Genomic DNA, 19,142 nt, shown 5'->3' with positions numbered 1-19,142 from the left:
TTCACTTAATATTCAGTCTGAAAATCAGATGAAATTTTCACAGAGTCTCGGGAATCATCTATTCCTGATAACTCAGAGCAAACCTTTAATGTGTTCAGGGGAGTTTCTGTACAGGAACCAAATCTGCCATGGGGTTGTTTTTTTCTAACAAGAATTATGGTTGACACACCAGAACAGCTGAAGGCTCAGTTGTGCTCTTCTGACATGCTTTTCCCACGTCCTTTGTGGCATCTTCTTCCTTTGCTGGATGGCAAAACCAGCTGAGGTCTGTTTGAAGTGCTGCTTCTCCCTCGGAGGGTCTGGGGCTGCCTTGGAACTGCAGCCTTGATGTTCCCTGAATCAAGAAGTAAATCATGGCACCTCCCCAAAAGGTCTTTTGGGCCATTTTGCAATTGCCTGTTCAAAGCAACAATACTATTTCAGAACAAATCCAACAGAAACCTTCAACACCTCTTTAGTGCTGCTGCTATACATTATTCATTCACTCCAGTGGCTTTACATTCTTTTGTTTTAAGTGCATCCTTTTTTCCCTTTTTGCTGTTCACTACTCTTTAGCCACAGGATCAAACATATAGAATTCACCCCTGCTCCAGATCTGCAAAAAATGTAACATAGAATATCCTGCTCTAAGCTTTGTTTAAAGATGGTTTCAGCCAAGGTTTTCTTCCTTTGGAAGATTATCATCAGACTGAAGTGCCTTCAGCATTGCAGGACAATTTGTTCACAGTTGTAAATAACTTACAGCACAGAACTTGGTTACTTCCAGTACTCACTGAACAGTCCTTCAGAGAATTTGGCTGGATTTATAAGGTACCACCTGTCAGCTCACAGTCTCTATTAGTCACCAGAACTGCAGGAGCAGACAGACCCACTCAGAGTCTGTTTATCCGGGCTGGCCTAAGAACTGTCATGTTTGAAGTTGTGTGTGCTCTGGCTGGGGACCATCCTGGCTTTTCCATGCTTTCCATATTGGGGATGGTGCCCCTTGTTTCTGGCTTTATTCGCTTCTGTCTGAGTTTAGTCAAACCATTTCTTTGCATTCCTGCAGATTTGCTGTGCCCTCTTGTTACAAATATATTTGTAAATCTAACTGTGGAAGTAGTTATGCTAAGGTTTACGGGGTTTAACTGGGCCTGTGGTGAGGTAACCTGAAACAGTAGTGGGGGCCCAGAAACTATTGGGAACTTGCTAGGAACAGCAGGACAATAATTAAAGCGATCAGTGAAGTAAATAGAACCTGAGGAAGAAAACAAACTGTTGCTTAAAGATAAGATTAGAATCAACATATGTAAAAGGTTTGGTGATGGGGGCCTAATTAACCAGAATCCTGTGTTAGACGAGCGTGGTAGATTTTTAACCCTTGGAGACGGACATCAATTGTATACATATAACCTATGTAACTGATTTATGAACGAGACCGTGTGTCTTTGTGCACGTACAACGCTGTAGAAAAAGTATAAAAGCTGTCTTCAAGAATGGCTCGTTGGAACCCTGGCTTAGGACAATAGTCCCCAGGTTTCCCGGGCCCAGCAAATAAAGCACCGCATAAACTGATACTCTGTCGGTTTGTGTTTCTGTGAACGGGCAACACTCTAAGGAGGTTTGCTGGCCCAGAGCTGTGCCTACAGTTCTCAGCCTCCTCAGGGTACTTGCTTCCTATCCCAGAGCACAGCTGCAAGAAATTACAGGCTTGGGGGGAAATTCCAGGGCTTCTTCACTCACCTTGGTCCAGGGGAACCTGTGTGTGTTCATTTCCTGATAATTTCTCTGCCTCAGAAATGTCCAGTGGTACCTGTGCATCCTACAAACCTCCACAGTCCTCTGCAAGTGAGGTGAGGACTCTGGTTCCTCCCTCTTCCTCTAACCCATCCTCTGACCCCTCTTTCCCAGGAAAGGTTCAGCCCTTCCTCAGCCCAGGATAATGCCAGCTGTCCCCAGAGGACAAGGTGTGCAGTGCGGTTCTAACTGTGTGTTATGAGCCCACCCTTTCTGTTCCTTACCCAGCTGTCAGGGGATCGTTTGGAGAAGGTCACGATTTCCTTTCTGCTTAAAGCAAAGGTGCAGCAGCATAGGGAACACCTGGGGCCTTTCTCCAGGCTGGTTCCTCAGCTGTTGGCCTCATCATCCTGCTGGAGGTCACACAGTGCTGCCGGGAAAGGGAAAAGGAAAAGGAAAGGGAAAGGGAAAGGGAAAGGGGAAAGAAGGGAGGGGGAAGGGAAGGGGAAGGGAAGGGAAGGGAAGGGGAAGGGAAAAGGAAGGGGAAAGCAAAGCTCTACTCATGTTTTTGCCTGAGTGGCAGATCTGCACTTCCCCTACCTCTGAATTTCCTTGTCATGATAGGTTTATTTGCCTCTATTGTGTGCTCCTCTGATTTAATTGTTATGTTATTAGGGTGAGTAAAATCAAGCTGCAGCTTTTCTCTCGCTGTATTAGTGCCGTTTAATTCCATTTGGGAGAGGCAAAAGGAGAGTGGGAGCTTGCCAACATTAATGCTGTCTGTCATTCACAGCCCATTGATGACAAGGAGTTGAAAGCTTGGCACTTACTCTGGTAATCAGCAACCTGGCTGATGACGAATGGAAAAGATTATGTGAAATTTCCTGAAAGGGGGGGGGAAAAAAAAGAGTTCTCCAAAGAAATAAAATACAAAACAAGAACAAAGGGGAAAAAAAAAATCCCCCGAACCCCAACTTCTAAATCCAGCACTAAATCCTTTTTGTAGTGTTTACATGAAAGACACTACATGAAGCAGTTGTAATAAATGAAAATTCCACTAGTAAACAGTGTTTAATGCCTATAAGAGGGATGTGTTCCTAAAACTGGAGCACAAATATGTCCACTTGATTGTTGAAATGGACTTTTCCCTCTAAGCTGAAGGATAACTATAAATGATAAAAAAACACAAACAAACCCCCTTTTATCTCTATAGATGGCCCCCCAGTTACATTTTCAAATTCCTAACTCTGAACAGCAGCTCGTCTTTAGAGCTGCTCCAAATATGTAATTCCAGAGCTTTCAAAATACAAATACTGGGTTTTCTTTTTTATTCACTATCCTTAATTTCCTCTGTTTAATCCAGGAGGATGCAGATATTCCATCTTACTATTAGTAACATGAGCAACTGCTATTCAGGCTTTAGAGTTACTTGTGGTATTGCAGCCTCTGACAGCAGCAAACTTCGAGAAAAACTCCAATGAAATGGAACTGGGAACTGCATCAGTGTTTAAGAAGGAGAAATTCCACATCCTGCATGACTTTGCTGTGACCATGTAAAATGGGTGATTTTTGGCATTTCTCATTTGTCTTAATTAAAAGCTGAGTATCATTCCAAAGCCATTTTTGGCACATTTGGGATGAAACAATGACGGTTTGCCCAAGGTTTGCTCCTGCCATTGTTCTGTAGCTGCTGCAAATACCTGCTCAGTTCCACAATTCACACACTGGTGCTTTGCTTTTCAACACTTGAGCTTTTCATTTTGCTCACAATGGGCCAATGAAAAGGCCCTATGGTATCTATAGTATTATAGACCATATTTTTAAGGATAAGACAAACCCATGCAACTGGACAGCGTACAATTGTTTGCTGGGTATGCAAGTCACTGTGAGACTTTGTCCCTTCTATTTTGTCTGACACAACATAATACAAGGAAGAAACAAATGGCTTTTAGTCATGACATTAAGTAACTTGGGCAATTTAAAGTTTACCAGCAGGCAATGTTGACTGTGCAGGGCTGGGAGGAGGGAATTCCTCTTTCACACTGTTGGACAGACATCATTATGTGGCTTCAGGCTCTTTCCCCACAGACAGAGCACTGCAGTTCCATATTCCATGAGGAGTTGGAGGGAACACCTCACCACAGCTGAAAGATCACTGAGGTTTCCTGGAAAACCACATGAGACTGGTTTGACTGATATGTTTAGTGCTAAGCACTATGTATTTATTATATTAAAAATATCACACATGTCACAGACCTCCTCCCCACCTAAGAAATGATGATGGGCTATAAGTCACTCATAGAATCATAGAATCATAGAATTGATTGGGTTGGAAAAGACCTCCAAGATCAGCAAGTCCAACCCTTGGGCCAACTCCAGTCCCTTTACCAGATCATGGCACTCAGTGCCACAGCCAAGCTCACTTTAAAAACCTCCAGGGATGGGGAATCCACCCCCTCTCTGGGCAGCCCATTCCAATGCCTGAGCACTCTCTCTGCAAAGAAGTTTTTTCTGCTCTCCAACTTCAATTTCCCCTGGCAGAGCTTGAGCCCGTGCCCCCTTGTCCTGTTGCTGAGTGCCTGGGAGAAGAGACCAACCCCCACCTGGCTAGAACTGCCCATCAGACCCATTTTCAAGTTTCTGTGGAAGAAATGTAAAACTAGTTTTCAAATTTCTGTGGAAGAAATGTAAAATTCAGCAAAACCCCCCACTGTGCAACTTTTTGTGTGTGTGTTTTACTGTCCGTTCTGGACAACACATCAACCTCTCCATGCGACAGTTCTGACCAGGCATGTTCCTCTGTGTTTGTCCAGGTTTTGTGGACATACAATAAAGGATCAGAGCTCATGTGCACTCACTTGCTTGCTGCAAAGTCAGGTGTCCTGGCAGAGACCACATGGAATGTGTGGATCAGCTGTTCCTTGCACATGTGCATTAAATGTGATCCTTCAAGACAGCATCATAATTAAGACAGACAAGTTTAGGAAGTCCTGGTTTTGGTGCACAGAGAAACTCTGCAGTGCATGTGCAGGAAGTCTGACATGGCAGAGAGGCAGAGGATGGGGAATGGATAAGGCAGGAGAGGATGGATTGCAGATTTCAGATCTCCAGGCTCTCACTCAGCACTGGGCTACTGCTCCTCTTCTGCACTGACACTGCTGACAGAACTCTGCACTATCTGTACAAATCAAACCACTCAAGAAGCTGAAAAATCCTAAAGGAGACTAGATCTGTTTGCTTTAGGGGCGGGGGGGGGTGGTGGTGGTGTTGAAGTACAGGCTTAAATTAAACCACACATAAATAATAGCCAACCACCAAAAAGCCAAATGCAGTACGAAAATTCAGCAGAAATGATGTCCTGTTGTACAGGATTATCTTTATTATCCAGTTCTGCCTTCCCCAGTAATCTCCTGAACTTCCTTTGCCCAACTGCCTTTCACTTTAGATAAGGGGCTCATTTCCTCCCCTATCCCTTGAAATTAATTTTTGTCAATTGCTGTGTAAGTGAAGAGTCACACAGATTACTTACTGTCTTCAAAACTAATAATTCAAAAGATAGGATACATAAGCTTTTCTACCTCCAAGTAACAATCCCTTTGTAGGACCAAGGGTAATGATTTAGGGGCTCCTTACTTCACTATGCCACGTTTTGATCAAAATCCCTACAAGTATTATCCTAACTGGGCAATATTATTTCATAATATCATTCCCCAAAATTCATTAGTTAATAAAAGGAAAAATATAATATATTATTATGTTGAAATTTTATCTGCATCTCTTCAATTTACACTTGATATTGCAACACTAACCTGAGCTTTGCACTGGCCCTGGTGAACTGATGTGAGCTGAGAGAGTCAATCCAAGAGCTGTTTGCTGCCCAAGTTCTGAAGGTGATGCCTCTGGACTGACTGAAGCCTCTGCCTAAGCAGATGGGACAGGATGGAACTGATGCAGGAAAGCAATTTTTGAGAGCTGCAGCTTCTTCTGAATATCTTCTTTGTTTCAATCCATTCAAGTAGCTCAGTTAGAGAAGTATTAAAGCTGAAAAATCAACGTGAGAGTAGAAAAAAGGAAGATTGCCTATTTTTCTCTGTCAATCTACAGCTAAACCTGAGAGGGTGAGATCTGCTTTCTCTGAGATTGTGAGAGCCATGGCTGCTAGAAACTTCCAATTTAATTCCCATTCAACAGGCCATTATTTCAATAGTTTCATAAAATATTTTAAAATGTAAACATACCTTCAAAATGCATCAAGAATATTTAAGGTAATCTTAATGAGTAATTTTAATTGAATGTCAGTTTTCACACAAACAGAACTTGATGCAAATCATAAATAACCAAAACGTTAAAGTATTATTCATCATTTTGTAACAATAAGGTGTGAGAAATTAATATTCTGGATAAAATGTTTTCAAGCTAAACCATATTCATTCAATGTGTATATATACAATGTCATCTCTGTTGAAAAATCAAAATAGCCAGATTTGTAAATACTGATCAGCTGCAAATTTATGTTACATGTTCAACAAAAAATTATCTTAAGAAACACAAGTGCAATTTAAAGAGTGAAGATTTAAATTACCAACATCAAATCTTTCTGTTTGTTCTTCTAAAGAGCAGTTCAAATTAAGGATTTTTATCCAACCACCCTTACCTTACTTGGAACAGCTAACCAACAATATTTAATATTAAAACCAAAACCAAACAAGAACAATGCTTAGCACATTTGCTGGGGTTTTTTTCTTTTTTTTTTTTAGTATGAATTTATTACTCATATTTCCCATGGGGAAACCACACAGCCTGAAGATTTCCAAAAAAAGGTGCCTGTAATTACTTTTCTAAGCTTGTATTCATGCATCTGAATAAGTGAATTGATTGGGAATATGTTCTGCAGCTCCTAACAGGTCCTAACCATTAGGCTGATCAAAAAAAATTTCCAGCACATTTATATTGCTGTAGAAACGCTGACATGTCAAAATGCAAACTTTCAAGGTACATACATGTTTTGCCACTACAGGGACCTGTGGGAAGGTTCTCAGGGCCAATTCTGGGTTTCTGATGCCCAGCCCAGCCGCTGTCCATGGCACAAAGAAGTGTCCAGCGGGTGGCTGAGGTGTCCCCCTGTGTATGAGTTTGGCCTCCGCTTTGGCAACACACAGACCTTTATTTCCTCCAGGAAATTTCCTAATGCCTTCTGTTCCGTTCATTTCCATAGGAGAAAAGCCCGGGTTGCAGTTTTCTTTTCCAGAATGGATGTTTTCCAGCTCGGGATTTTTTCAAGCCGCTGCTAGAGCAGAGCTAAATCACCGTGTGTACCAAACCCAGATGTAACTCCCCGAATAGTTGCTGAGTATCCCTTTGCCTCGCAGGTGACACGGCAAGGCGCGGGCAGGAATTAACCTGATTCCTGGAAGGATTCTGAGCACATTTCCTTCCAGCAGCGCTCGGCAGTGGTGCGACAAAGCCCTTTATACATGTCGTTTGCCTCTCCTCCATGTACGCGCTCAACTCTTCTGCTTTCCACTCATAATATCATAGGAGTGCAATTTTAGATATTTATGATTCTGCCATGGTCTGATTTCGAGGCAGAGGGAAGCTGTGCGTGCTCGGTGCCTCTGAGATACACACCAGGCGATGGAAGGGGCTTTCCCTGCCACCCCCCCGTGTCCCCCTGTGCCCCACCAGCACCGAACCCCGGAGCCCCCCCAGGCACGGGCAGCGGCTCCGCGGCCCCTCCGCCAAACTTCCTCTCTGCGGGAAGAACGGGATGACCGGGACCCCCCCGACAATCCCCCCGAGAGGCCGGCGCGGAGCTGCCGCTGTCTCCCGACCGCGCATCCCCAAGGATGCCGGCTCGGCTCTGCCCCGGGCCAGGGGCAGCCGCGTCCCCTCCCGCCGGGGGCGGGCCCGCAACGCCCCCGCTGACCCGCACCCGCGGCGGGGGGCACGGCCCGCGCTGCCTCCGCCGCAGCGCAGCCCGGCCGTGGTCACGGAGCATCCCCGGGGCAGGGAGAGCCGGGCCACGGAGCATCCCCAGGGCAGGAAGCGCCGGGCCATGGAGCAGCCCGGCGCACGCAGCATCCATCCCCGCGGAGCGGAGCGGAGCGGCGCGACCGGCCGGGAGGGGAGAAGGGAGGGAGGGCGGTGCGGGGGGATTCCTGGCCCCCCAAAGGAGGTGGAGGAGGCGGGGGAGGGGAGGCGAGCGGGGGAGGGGAAGGCTGAGCTCCCGGAGAAGGAGACGATCGCTCGCACCAAATCCTGCGCCCTCCGAGCGAGCCCCCGGCGGGCAGGGTACGTATATTTTTTTTGGGGGGTGGGCTCGCCCCGCAGGGATGGGGTCGTGGCAGGGGTGCGGGGGCTACCCCGGGCGGGTGTCGCCGCGGACGGATCGCGCAGGGCCCGCTACCGGAGCGGGAGCGGGATCGGTGGATGGCACAGCTCGGCGCTGGGCACCGCGGGGACGGGGGGATGGGGCTGCCTGTGCTGCCGTGCGAGAGGCTGAAACCCCCCCAAGCCGCACCCCCCCAACCCCCCACCCCCAAGCGCGTCAGGGCTTTGCCTCTCCCAACCAAGCTTCCCCCGGCTTCTTAAAAAAAAAAAAAAACAAAAAAACCCCCAAATAAATATATATATATATATGCCCCAAAGCTGGAGAGAGTGAGGCGGGCGGGGGGGGGGGGGGGGGGGGGTGAAGGGGAAGGGCTTTTCTGAGCCTCGGGGGCGAGGCGGAGGGAGGGAGATAGGCAGAGGCGGCGGGAGCCTCGCAGCATCACCCTGTGCCCCGGTACCGCCGTGCAGAGCGGGTGCGGAGCAAGGTAAGGGCTGTCACCGCGCTCCGGGGACCCTGCCACCCCCTCGGGGGGCTGTTCCGTTCGGCCGTGCCCCTCCGACCCGGGGCAGCGCAGCCCTGCCCCGCCGAGCCCCGCCGGGAAGTTACTTTGTTGGCAGAGTTGCGGCGGAGGCTGGGCTGGCACCCCCGCAGACCCCGCATCCCCCGCCGTGCCCAGGTGTCACCGACGCCATCGGAGTGTCCCCGGCAAGCAGAGCAGCCCCCGCGGAACAGCCGTGCGCGCCTTGTCCGCTGCTTTCCCCTTCGCGCGCAGCCGGGGAAAGGGGTGATGGAAGAGGAAGAACTTCCCTTTGTCGTAGCAGAGCATTGAGTGACCTCCAAAGTTTTGTTCCGGGAGGAAACCGCTCCGTAAGTTTGGTGGGATCCACGCCGGTTCCCGTGGCGTTTCTCGCGGCGTTCCTTGGCATCCAGCACGCTCAGAGCTGCGGAGCGGACAAAAAAAGAGCGGGCACGTTTAGGTAGGGATTTCACTGCTTTGTAATATCTTGCTTTCTTCGAGCCAGCGTTCTGTGTGTGGCGTGGAACACATTGATAAATGCACACTCTTGTCCGTGCGTTACACGGAGGATGAGGATGGGAAACATGCAGGGACCGGGCGGATTTTAAGCATCCCGTTCTCTTTGGCGTAAGATCAATAGTTGAAGATTTCTGCTTACCCAGTCTATACCTTGACAATATCGTAATTAAGATATCTGCTGCTAATGTATGGTATGGATAAGCATTTCAAATTCAGTTTAATTTCCTAGTTCATTCAGACTAGTATAAAGTATCTTTGGATATTGTGGATAAATTGATAAGTAGGCAAGATTATTAAACTTCGTGATTGGCTCGGGAGGAAGCAAACTCTCAGTTTTTTAAAGCAGAGATTTAATATACAAGCCTACATTTTTAAGGTGCATATCTGAAATCTGACTGCTGAAAAAGTGTGCATCTTTTGAGAAGACCAGTTAAGGAGACACTGTAAGATGCTGATTGTGGTGCACCCATTCATAATAAACAGTTCCTTGGTGCTAGGCACTGTAAATTTTCTGGTGGAGTACCAAAAAGTAGGGGAGGTTAATTTCTGTTTTGTATATGGACTTATTTGAAATTATGGAACACAATAGTTATCCCATGTATGATACATCCATGAACTGATTAATGTTAGTTATTACCCATGAAATTTTGATGGTTTTAGCTTGACTCATGTGGTTTGTTTCATTGTCTCAAGCTATCTGAGACAGAAGAACCTTCAGATTTCTTGCTTGTTATCCCATCTATCTTTTCTCTTTCTCATCTCCTTTGGTCTAATTCAAAACAGAGTGACTGTATATGTCCACATGAAGTAAAATTCCCATTTTAAAAGTACACAAATCTTCTTGGTGGACAAGAGCCATCACCTCCTGCCCTGAACAAAATCCTTCTGGGCTGGTGTTAATAAGATACTTGTCTTGGTGTCAGTTTGTGATGCCAAACAACAAACATTAAAGAATGCAGAGATAAACCTGGTGCTCTGATCTTTGTTTAAACAGGTCATGGTTTTTATTTAATGCTGCATGCTCATTATGGAAACTGTCAGCAGCAATGGAAAGTGAGCTGGAGTTCTCATTTGGCAGGCAGGGATGATCCTGACAGTGATGTTTCTGCTCCTTGAGTTAATGGTTCAGAGAAAATAGTGCTGTTTGCCATCATGTTTATTTAGTTGAATGTATCATGTGAAATCAGGAAAAAATCTCCAGATTATGCCATTCTAAGACCTTAATATGTTCAGACCAGCTGCTTCAGGTGCAGTCCTCCTGGCCTGGAGAGTTACACAGGACTGGGCTCTTCTCTTTAGGAGGAAGAGCAGAAGTGTATGGAAAGGTCACTATTTTTTAAGTCAGCTGGAGTTCTGTCACTGAATTATAAGAAAGGAGACTCGAATTCCCTGAAAGCAGGTAACTGCTTAGTCAATTACTCAGGCAGTTTGTTTTCTTCAGACATATGAAAACAATATCAAATAGTAACTAGAAAATGCATTTTTTGTCCCAGAAAACAGTTTTCATTGTGGCTAATAAACAGTAAAAACATGGTTCTTGCTGAATCTTGTTTTGAAGAATTCAGAGGGGATGTGCAAGGTAAACCGAAGGAAGAGCCTTTTTGTATGTTCTGTTGCCCTAAAATATATTAGAATGTTGCAACATACAGTGTAAGCTTTCAAAATAAGACCCAGTGTAGTGCTGGGAACTTTAATTTGGGTGATCTGGATCATAAACCACTTTGAGTTCCGTGGCCGTTGTCTGTAGGTAAATTCAGTTTGTGTGAAAGTGTCTGAGAACCAAGTGGTCTCTAATTGTTATTGTTAACTTAAAATAGATACTTCCTTTCAAACCCTGCATATTCCAGGTTATGTTCTGAGATACAAGCAAAGTTAGTTATGTCAGAGAGTTCTTTAAAGTCACTGGACTGTCCCCTTTGACTTCCTCTTAGCAAATCCCCTTTTCAGCCGATGTTAGTGCAGATAAAAGAGCAGGAGGGTGTGATGCTTGGGAAGGCTGTGGATGACAGTGCAGCACAAGATCTGCTGTGCTGGTCCTGGCCATTCCCCTGCCTGTGCAGTGAGCACCCCTGGAGGGGGAACAACTCCCTCCTGGGCACTGCTCACTGCTTGACCTCATTGTTCACATGTCAACAAGTGGGACATTTGTGCTGTGGTTTGATATGACAGTGGGAATTGGTTTAGGATTAACAATTAGCCATCATGGTGTATGTGCAGTAACCTGCAGTCATAACTGGTTGGGGATTCATAGCACCAGCCCAAATACAAAATGCTCAGCAATTTCCAGATGGTCACTATTTAAAATGCTGTTATTTGCCATAGGAGTAAGATGAGTTCATAATACCACTTCAATGTGCTTTATTCCCTGGGACTGTGGAGAACCACACTCACACTCCTGTAGTAGGGACTCGTCTTTACTCAGACTGAGAGGTGTAACGCAGATGTGTAATAAATTTCAGTTGCAAGTATCAGCCCTTTCTTGTTCCGTATTTCTAATTTATACATTTCTACTGCAAACAAGATGACTATATTTAGTATATATCCCTTTTCAGAAAGTTGTTTTTCCATGTGGCATGTTCTCTTACCCTTTTAAACTCAGCTGCTCTGCCATGCAGTCGGTCCATGTTCCCCGATGGCAGGTGAGGGTCTTGTCCCCCACCCAAAGCCCAAAGCCAGCAGAGCAGCAGGAGAGCAACACACGAAGGAGCCTGATGGGGACTGGTATTTTTCCTTGCCTTTTTTCTCTGCTTTTCCTGACTGGCTGTTGTGCCCCAGCTCCCTTTCCTGGCAGCCACAGACACCCTGCTTGGTTCCTTAGCACCCTTCCTGGCTTTCCCACATCCCATCTCCTCGCTGCTCTGCCTTTTGTCGTGCTAATCTTGCTGGTTTTTGCCTTCTCCCTCGAAGGCAATGGAAGGCAGGCAGTGCTGCCATCACACCGAGCCTCTCGCTGCCTCCTGGGCTGGCTGCTCCCACACCCCTTGCTGGGTTTCTGGAGGCTCTGAAGGATTTGGGGCACACTCTGTGTTGCTGTGGGGCTCTGATGTGTCCAGCATCCTCTGCTCTTGCATTTCTGTGCACACTTACAGCACATTGCAATTTTTGGGACATCATGCACAGCCTTTCTTCTGGCTCTTTGGGAGAAAAGTGGAAAATGTCTTACTCTGTCCTTGCAGAGCTTTTCTCCACTATATTGCTGCTCTGAGGGATGCCTCAGTTTGTCCCTCAACACTTTGTCCCTAAAATGAGTAGCTTTTGGTAAAGGTTCAAGATACATTGACTAATGTGGTGGGGATGGGGTAGATTAAAACTTGGCTACTGACAGAGGTGAACAGTCTTGAGGCTTGAACAAGAACAACAATAAAATGTCAACTTTGACATGTTTTAGTGGAAACTTCAGATTTGTCAACACCAAAAAATGTTCAGATTTCACCATGTTGATCAAATAAGACAGAAGGGAAAAGAAAATCCAAAAACGTGTAGTGACTTCGTTTCAGTGCTTGGATATTTTCCTCCTAAATATTTTTCTTTCATTTTGATCTGCGTTTACTTTTCACCCCTAAACTGTGTATAGGTTTGTTTTAGCATCTTTTGTGCCACAGGAAAATTTTACATCAGCCCAAATAAAATGTTGAGGAGAGCAGTGATTTGAGGCACTGGATGCTTTGCTAATCAATAGGATTTGCTTTAGGTCTGGGGAATATCCAGGACCTGAAACACTCACCTGCAGGATTGTGTGTCTTGGACTTCCCACTTCTATCTTCCCTGTCTTCTTCTTTGGAGGAAAGGATTTAGCTGCTTTTATATGTGGTTGGAGGAGTGAGTGGTCCAAACAACTGCTGCCTGTTTGTTCCTTATATCCAGGAATACCTGGGAAAATAAAGATAACAAGGTGACTCCCTCCCTGCACATCAGTCAGGTGACATGAAGGATTTCAGTGGGATGCTGCAGCGAAATGAGGGAAAAGTGGAGACAACAGAATGAATAGGACAGCACACTTAATTTTCAAAGTTCTGTGTCTAAGAGAGAAAAATGTAGCTGTTAAGGGTTTGCTTGATCAATTTTATAATTTAACTCCAGACCTTAACAGAAAAAAGTACACTGATGTTGGAAGTGGCATCACTACAGATATATTTGCATGTGAACTGTGTTGTGCTTCCCACCTCTGACATGTATTTTTTGTGCTGGCGCTTTGGCCTGTCATTAATCTCAGACTGTGGGAACGGATTGGCGACTTTTATTTTGTGGATGAGCCCACTTGGCACAGAAGAGTGGAGAAAAAGCACCTTCTGCAGTTAAAAATCAACTCAAGCTGGTTGTGAAATACATCAGGACTCAGAGACTTTTTCAGTGAGTGATATTTGGAGAGATTCAGGAGTTGAAGCAGCTCACATGCCCAAACTGCAGACCTAAGTGTGGAATCAAATCCTCACAACCCCAATTTATTGCTGCTGGAATGTCCATTTCTTTATATTTCCCCACAAAACCTGTATTTGTAGCTATTTTTTTAGAATAAGTGTTATAATTTTGGAACTTTTGATTGTCCTTTATGAATGTGTATATACACATGGTTTTCAGTAATGGGGTGGGTTTTGTTTTACTGCCAGAGATGAAAGCACATTTTTTAAGAGTGAGGAATGAATTTGGTGGCTCTTGGATATTTATTTAAAATTTCCTTCTCTACAGGTATTTACTTAAATAGATTTTCTATCTCTGCAGAAATTTTTGGATAAATACAGATAATTTTGAGCAAGACAGAGTATTTTTCAGGGAAAAGATTCGGTTTTACTCAAGAAAAATGTATCCATTTAAATATTTCATTGAAATATGACAATGTTTTGTCCATTCAGACAATGTCTGTGTGGGATCACAATAATGCCTTGACAAATATTCAATCTATTTGTAAATCTGAGAGCAATGCAGTGTTTAAATATATTGGATATTTGGTAAAGCAGAAGTTTAAGGTGGCAACAAAGCAGTGTTATTAGGTTGTGTTTATTTTTTTAAATTGAATAAATGAGCAGTGTATTTGATTCAGAGAATGATACTGCTAATGAGCCAAAATAAAATTAAATGTTCATAAATGGAATATTCAGTTAGAGTAGTTTTGGGAACCAGGTAGGGAAATGAGGAAAGGTAATTTTAAATAATACAATTATTTAAAATAAGACTAAGAAGGTTTCTAACTGCTCTAAATAAATACAGAATTAGATTTCTTAGGTTTTTATGTTTCCTGAGCTCAATGTCTGTGTTTTTGTGGGTGCCTGGTCAGACCTTTGGCATACAGAAGGTACAGTATATTTTGGTGGGAAACTTCACAGAAGTGGAACAAATTATTTGTTCCAAAAGGCAAATAATTTATCTCAATTCCCACTTGCTGTGTCCATATCATCTTTTTATGACAGCTAAAACTAACAAGTCTGTTGGTGTTCTTTATAAATAAAGTAATGAGAGAAACATGTATAATATTTGTGTTCGAGAGCAATGGAAGGAAACAATTTGAAGGAAAAAAAAAATCATTTCAGTGAAGAATTTTCTCATCCTGTATTTGACAGACCATTAGAATCCGAACAGGAGAACAATGATGTGTGTTTTAGCATGGGGAGAAATACCTTGGGGGACTTTGTTGCCTTTTCTTTTTATTCCTAATGAAGGTTAAGATGATTGTAATTATAGAGAAATAAGAGGTCTTGCTGAAGTCACTGATTGTTTTGCATGTTACAAACCAGATTGCTCAGTGCCCTGTAAATCTGCAGGTAACAAATATGTGATATATGTGAGATACAGATATCTGTGTGTGTGTGTGTGTTCTTTGATGTGTGAAACGGGAGATTCTAAACAGAATTGAACAAAATGAGGAGGATTTTGAGGCTTACAAGTAGCTCAGAATTCTGTCCCCTGCCTTTGGCTCTGTGGATGGAATAGCTCCAACTTGCAGGGAAAAGATATGGCCACAGAGCTGAGCATTATTTGACTGGTAACAGTTATCAAATTCAGGTTTGCTGGCTCAGAAAGCCACCTCAGACTATTTTTTATAAAGGCAATCCAAAGAGTTCCCTTAATAAATGATGGCTTTGGCGTAACTTCGTGCAGCCAGAACAGAGCAGAGACTAAAACCAGGCAGGTTACTTAAGACCTCTTTCAGTGAAACAAACACCACAGACAAGGGGTTTGAAAATACCATAGTGGCCCATGTGTGCTCCAGATGAGGAGTGTGAGAGCCTGGCTAAAGGGGCGTTTGTGGAGGTTTAATTCCAATTTTTGCCCTGAAGACAACTCTGCAGCAGTATTCCAGCACAACAGATTTGTGAGTGCCTTTTGTGTCCCCTGACACAACCTCAGGCCTCCAAAGGCACCACAGGTTATAAGGTTGTAATTCAGGTACCCAAGAGGAGCCTGATGGCTTTTTAATGCTGTTGTTTAGTTCTCACTGACACCAATTGCAGTGTTTGCTTTGGGAAAAGGGCTTAGAAGTGTGTATTTCACTTCAGCACGTGTTGGTTTTATTTGTTTGAAATGCCAGTGGAAATGCTCCTCTCTTACAACAAACTGCATTTATTTAGGAAGCCTAACTAGTCCATCAGAAGAAGTGCGTGATCATCCAAATGTACAGGAGTCTCAGTGCCATTTGATTGTGCTGACGGCACACTCAGTGCCTTTGGTTTCAGAAAATGAGGAAGAGGAGAGTGTATCCCTTTGGAAAATCCTTCATCTGCAGAGTGTTTTTCCTGCCTCATCCTTTCCCACAGAATTATGTCATTTTAGGATTATTTCAGCATTCATTTCCCAGTGCTAGAACTGAAGAGAGCAGACTAATTCCATTGATTGGCCTCTACCTGAAGGATCGAGGATGGGTATTTTAGACAGCAAGAACCCTTAGTATTTCCAGCCTATTTCTTATAGTGAGTGATTGCTTTACTATTTTCAGTATGTTCACTTAACTCCTGGCCAGGGGATAAACCAAAAATAGTGATTTTTGTCAGTGAAGCCTATCACTGGTGGTTATAGAAATGTTCCTGTGACAGTTGGGACCACTGGTGCAGAGTACACTGTGGTGCTTTCTTGGAGGGTTAAATAAAGGCTCCATTTCCCTGTTTAAAGAATGATATGGCAGTTTATGAAGAGCACTGTATGATAAGAAAGACTTGAACTCTTATTAAAGCCCTTGGAAGAGTTTCTGTCACTTTGTGGTCCGTAACAAACTCTCACACTCCTCTTTAAGGTATTTCGCTGCTCTTGTCTTACTTTCCCTGAGAAAAACACGGCTTTGATGTTTTAGAGCTGCACAAAAATGCCTCTTTTTTTTCCTTCCCCCCCCCCTCGATACTACACTTTGTTTCTTCTTTGCCTCCCCAGACCCCAGCTAGGCAGACTGTCTGAGCAAAACTAACAGGTTTTCTGGAGCCACCACCTTGCCTCTGATCCTGGTCCTGCTGAGTCCCCGTGTTTAGTGCTGTCTCACTGTTGGTGTAAACTGGCAACTGCCCCTCTCCAGCTCCTGCTGGGATGTGCTGCAGTCATGCTGTGCTTCTTGACCTCCAGATGTTTGGTAGCAAAGTGCATTTCTCAGCAGAGAATGCCTTTGTAGTTTCCCCTCCTAATTTATGATTTTTTTAATATTATTATCATCATTATCATCATCAATATTTTATCTTGGTTTCTCATTATTATTTCAGCGACATCTGCCTGAGCCATGTTGTTTTCAAGTCTGGATTCGTGGCTGGAATTGTTTTCAAGAAGCCTCAGGGGTGGTTTCAGACTTGAGGCAAAGGGTAGAGGATGGAGAGAACAGTGGGGACAGTGGAGTGAGAGAGACAGTGACATGTGAGGGAACTGAAGGATGAACCTCGGATAAAGCAAAACCTGTGAGTGGAGACGTGAATTAAAATAAAACATTGGCTTGAAATGCAAAAAGAGAAAAAGATAAATAGGCTGCACAATCCCTGTAAAGGGGGAAATATTTCTGCTATTTGTACAAGAACAGTGTGAGAGACAATACCAGAAATTTCAGCTGAAAAAGTAAAAAGAAAGATTTAATTGAGGACCTTGTCCAAGGAATTAAATATGTCTGGGTTCAAGCACCTGCCTGGCCCAGTGATTGGAGGGATGTTTCAGTGCCCAGAGTTTGCGGCTGATATGCAGAGTGTGGAGAAGTGCCCACCCTGCCCAGTGGGCTTTGGGGTCCCTTTGAGCACACACTGCAGAAAGCAGAAGAAAATAATGCATGGAGAGCATTCCTGCCATCAGTGAGGAGATGGCTTAGCTGATTTAATAGCTTTTCCTCAGTCTGTGATTCTAACAGCAAGGTTTGTGATATTTATTTTAGTATTCATGTTCTTGCAGTGCTTTTTCCATTTCTCTGTTTTTCCCTGGCAGACATCCCGCAGCTCCAGAAGTCTGGGGGAAGAGCATGGTTAGCATGTTGTTGCTGTGGGGATTGGAGCCTTAGCTCTCTCTGTTGGTAATGCTGGGCATACGATTTTAAAACTTGCATGCTGTAGAAGCAGATAATTATTTCCCTGCTGCATTTTATACCCTGGTTTGGGAAAGGAATACATTTCAGAAGATTAAAAGAAAGGAGAAGTTGCGATTTGGGGGGACTACTGGAAATGGAAGCAGAAAGAGGGGAGTAATGGGTGTCAGTCTGGTTATCAGTCAAGCTGGAGAGAGACAGCTTGTTCTGTCAAACACCAAGAGTGTCAGCAGTCAGCCAGTCACTTATGCAGGAGGAAAACTATAGACTGAAAGGTAAGGCTCCAAGGCATCTGTGTGTGATTCCGAAATGAGCTTGAATTGAGCTTGCTGTTGAGTTCTGCTGACTGATTCTGTGTGTGACATATCTCATTTCTGCTTAGCACAGGCTATTTGTGTGATTGCTGTTTATTTTATTTTTATTGTAGGACCTATCTTTCCCTCTCCTGTCCTGTCCTTCCTTTTCCCCTTTCCCCTTTTTCTTTCACCTTTCTCCTTTCTCTTTCCCCTTTCCCCTTTCCCCTTTCTCTTTCACCTTCCCCTTTCCCCTTTCTCTTTCACCTTTCCCCTTCCCCAGTCGTTATGCTTTTATGTGTCCAGGGTTGTCAGTGGGTGACTCTCACTGAGTACAAGGCTTAGCAGTGCTGTCACATCTTTTTTTCCTCCTTTCCCCTTTTTGTAATTCTTACCTCAAGTGAAATATGTTGTCTTCCCATTTTCCCCATGTATATAGAGTGAACTTCTGTCCAGCTGTTTCCTCAGCTTCTGTGAGCTCCTGAGAACTTCCTAAGGCCAAAGGGATTTTTGGGGTCCCTAAGGACTTTTGTAGCCACAGTTCAGTTGTCTGTAAAGTGGACATAATCCCTGAATTATAAAAGAAAGGCTCTGTTTTCCAGGTAGTTCAAAATCTTTATGTAGAGCTGCAAAATCATAAATTATTTATCTTACTGGAAAATATTTCTAGAGGTCACCAGTTCTAATAGTTTCTTTTAAACCAGAAGTAGGTTCACTTAGAACAGTTTGCCCCCTATAAAATCTCTGACCTTGCCTATTCAAACTCCTTTGCAAATGCATCATTTAATACAGGGAGCTCCTTGGGGAGGGTTCTTCACATCTGCTGTCATAATTTCTTACTTCCTAAATGCAGCAATTTGTACTTGAGAATTCTTCCCAGGCTTGTGCCTCCCTTCCCTCCTCCTGCTTTGGCACATCCCTTCGTGGTGCTTCTGTGTGTGAAATCCAAAACCATCTTGGTTGTTACTCCAGCATTTCCTCAGCACTCAATTCAAGGGGAGGGCACAGAGGAACCTGCTTCTTTATTCCCTGACTCCTTTATTCCCTTACTGTTTTCCTGGGCTTGTTAGTGACAGCAAGTTGTCATCACTTCACAGCCATTCAGGTAGCAAAAAAACCGAGCTGGATCTCTCCTTTCAGCTGCCCCAGAACAACATTTCCCCAAACAAAAACACACCACCACTTCTTGGAGCACTCAACCTCTGAAGTGCTTAAGCAAAGGACTGAAGCCCAGATTTATAAAGATGTTGAGGTGCTTGAGTGCCACTAAACCCGAATTGGACCTAAGTAGCT

The 19,142-nt window shown here is 44.3% G+C and overlaps 1 protein-coding gene and 1 long non-coding RNA gene across 8 annotated transcripts in view; one reads left to right on the top strand and one right to left on the bottom strand.

The window, feature by feature from the left end:
- Nucleotides 1–2,067: 2,067 nt before the first annotated feature.
- LOC139670183 (uncharacterized) lies at nt 2,068–5,740 on the bottom strand. The gene is made up of 3 exons (XR_011697431.1): nt 5,526–5,740; nt 3,706–3,881; nt 2,068–2,146 (listed from the first exon to the last, which is right to left on the bottom strand). It is a non-coding gene; the product is annotated as an uncharacterized lncRNA (long non-coding RNA).
- A 2,178-nt stretch (nt 5,741–7,918) lies between these two features.
- MPPED1 (metallophosphoesterase domain containing 1) overlaps nt 7,919–19,142 on the top strand; it is a 51,741-nt gene continuing 40,517 nt past the window's right edge. Inside the window, exons 1-2 of one of the 7 annotated variants that reach the window (XM_071551539.1) lie at nt 7,925–8,007; nt 8,724–8,914. The gene's annotated coding sequence lies outside the window, so the exon portion shown is untranslated. The other 6 variants (XM_071551540.1, XM_071551538.1, XM_071551536.1 and 3 more) reach the window with 6 other exon arrangements.

This window comes from Pithys albifrons, chromosome 3 (genome assembly GCF_047495875.1).
Source record: "Pithys albifrons albifrons isolate INPA30051 chromosome 3, PitAlb_v1, whole genome shotgun sequence".
Classification (NCBI taxonomy): domain Eukaryota; kingdom Metazoa; phylum Chordata; class Aves; order Passeriformes; family Thamnophilidae; genus Pithys; species Pithys albifrons.
This window is presented reverse-complemented; position numbering and strand designations above follow the sequence as displayed.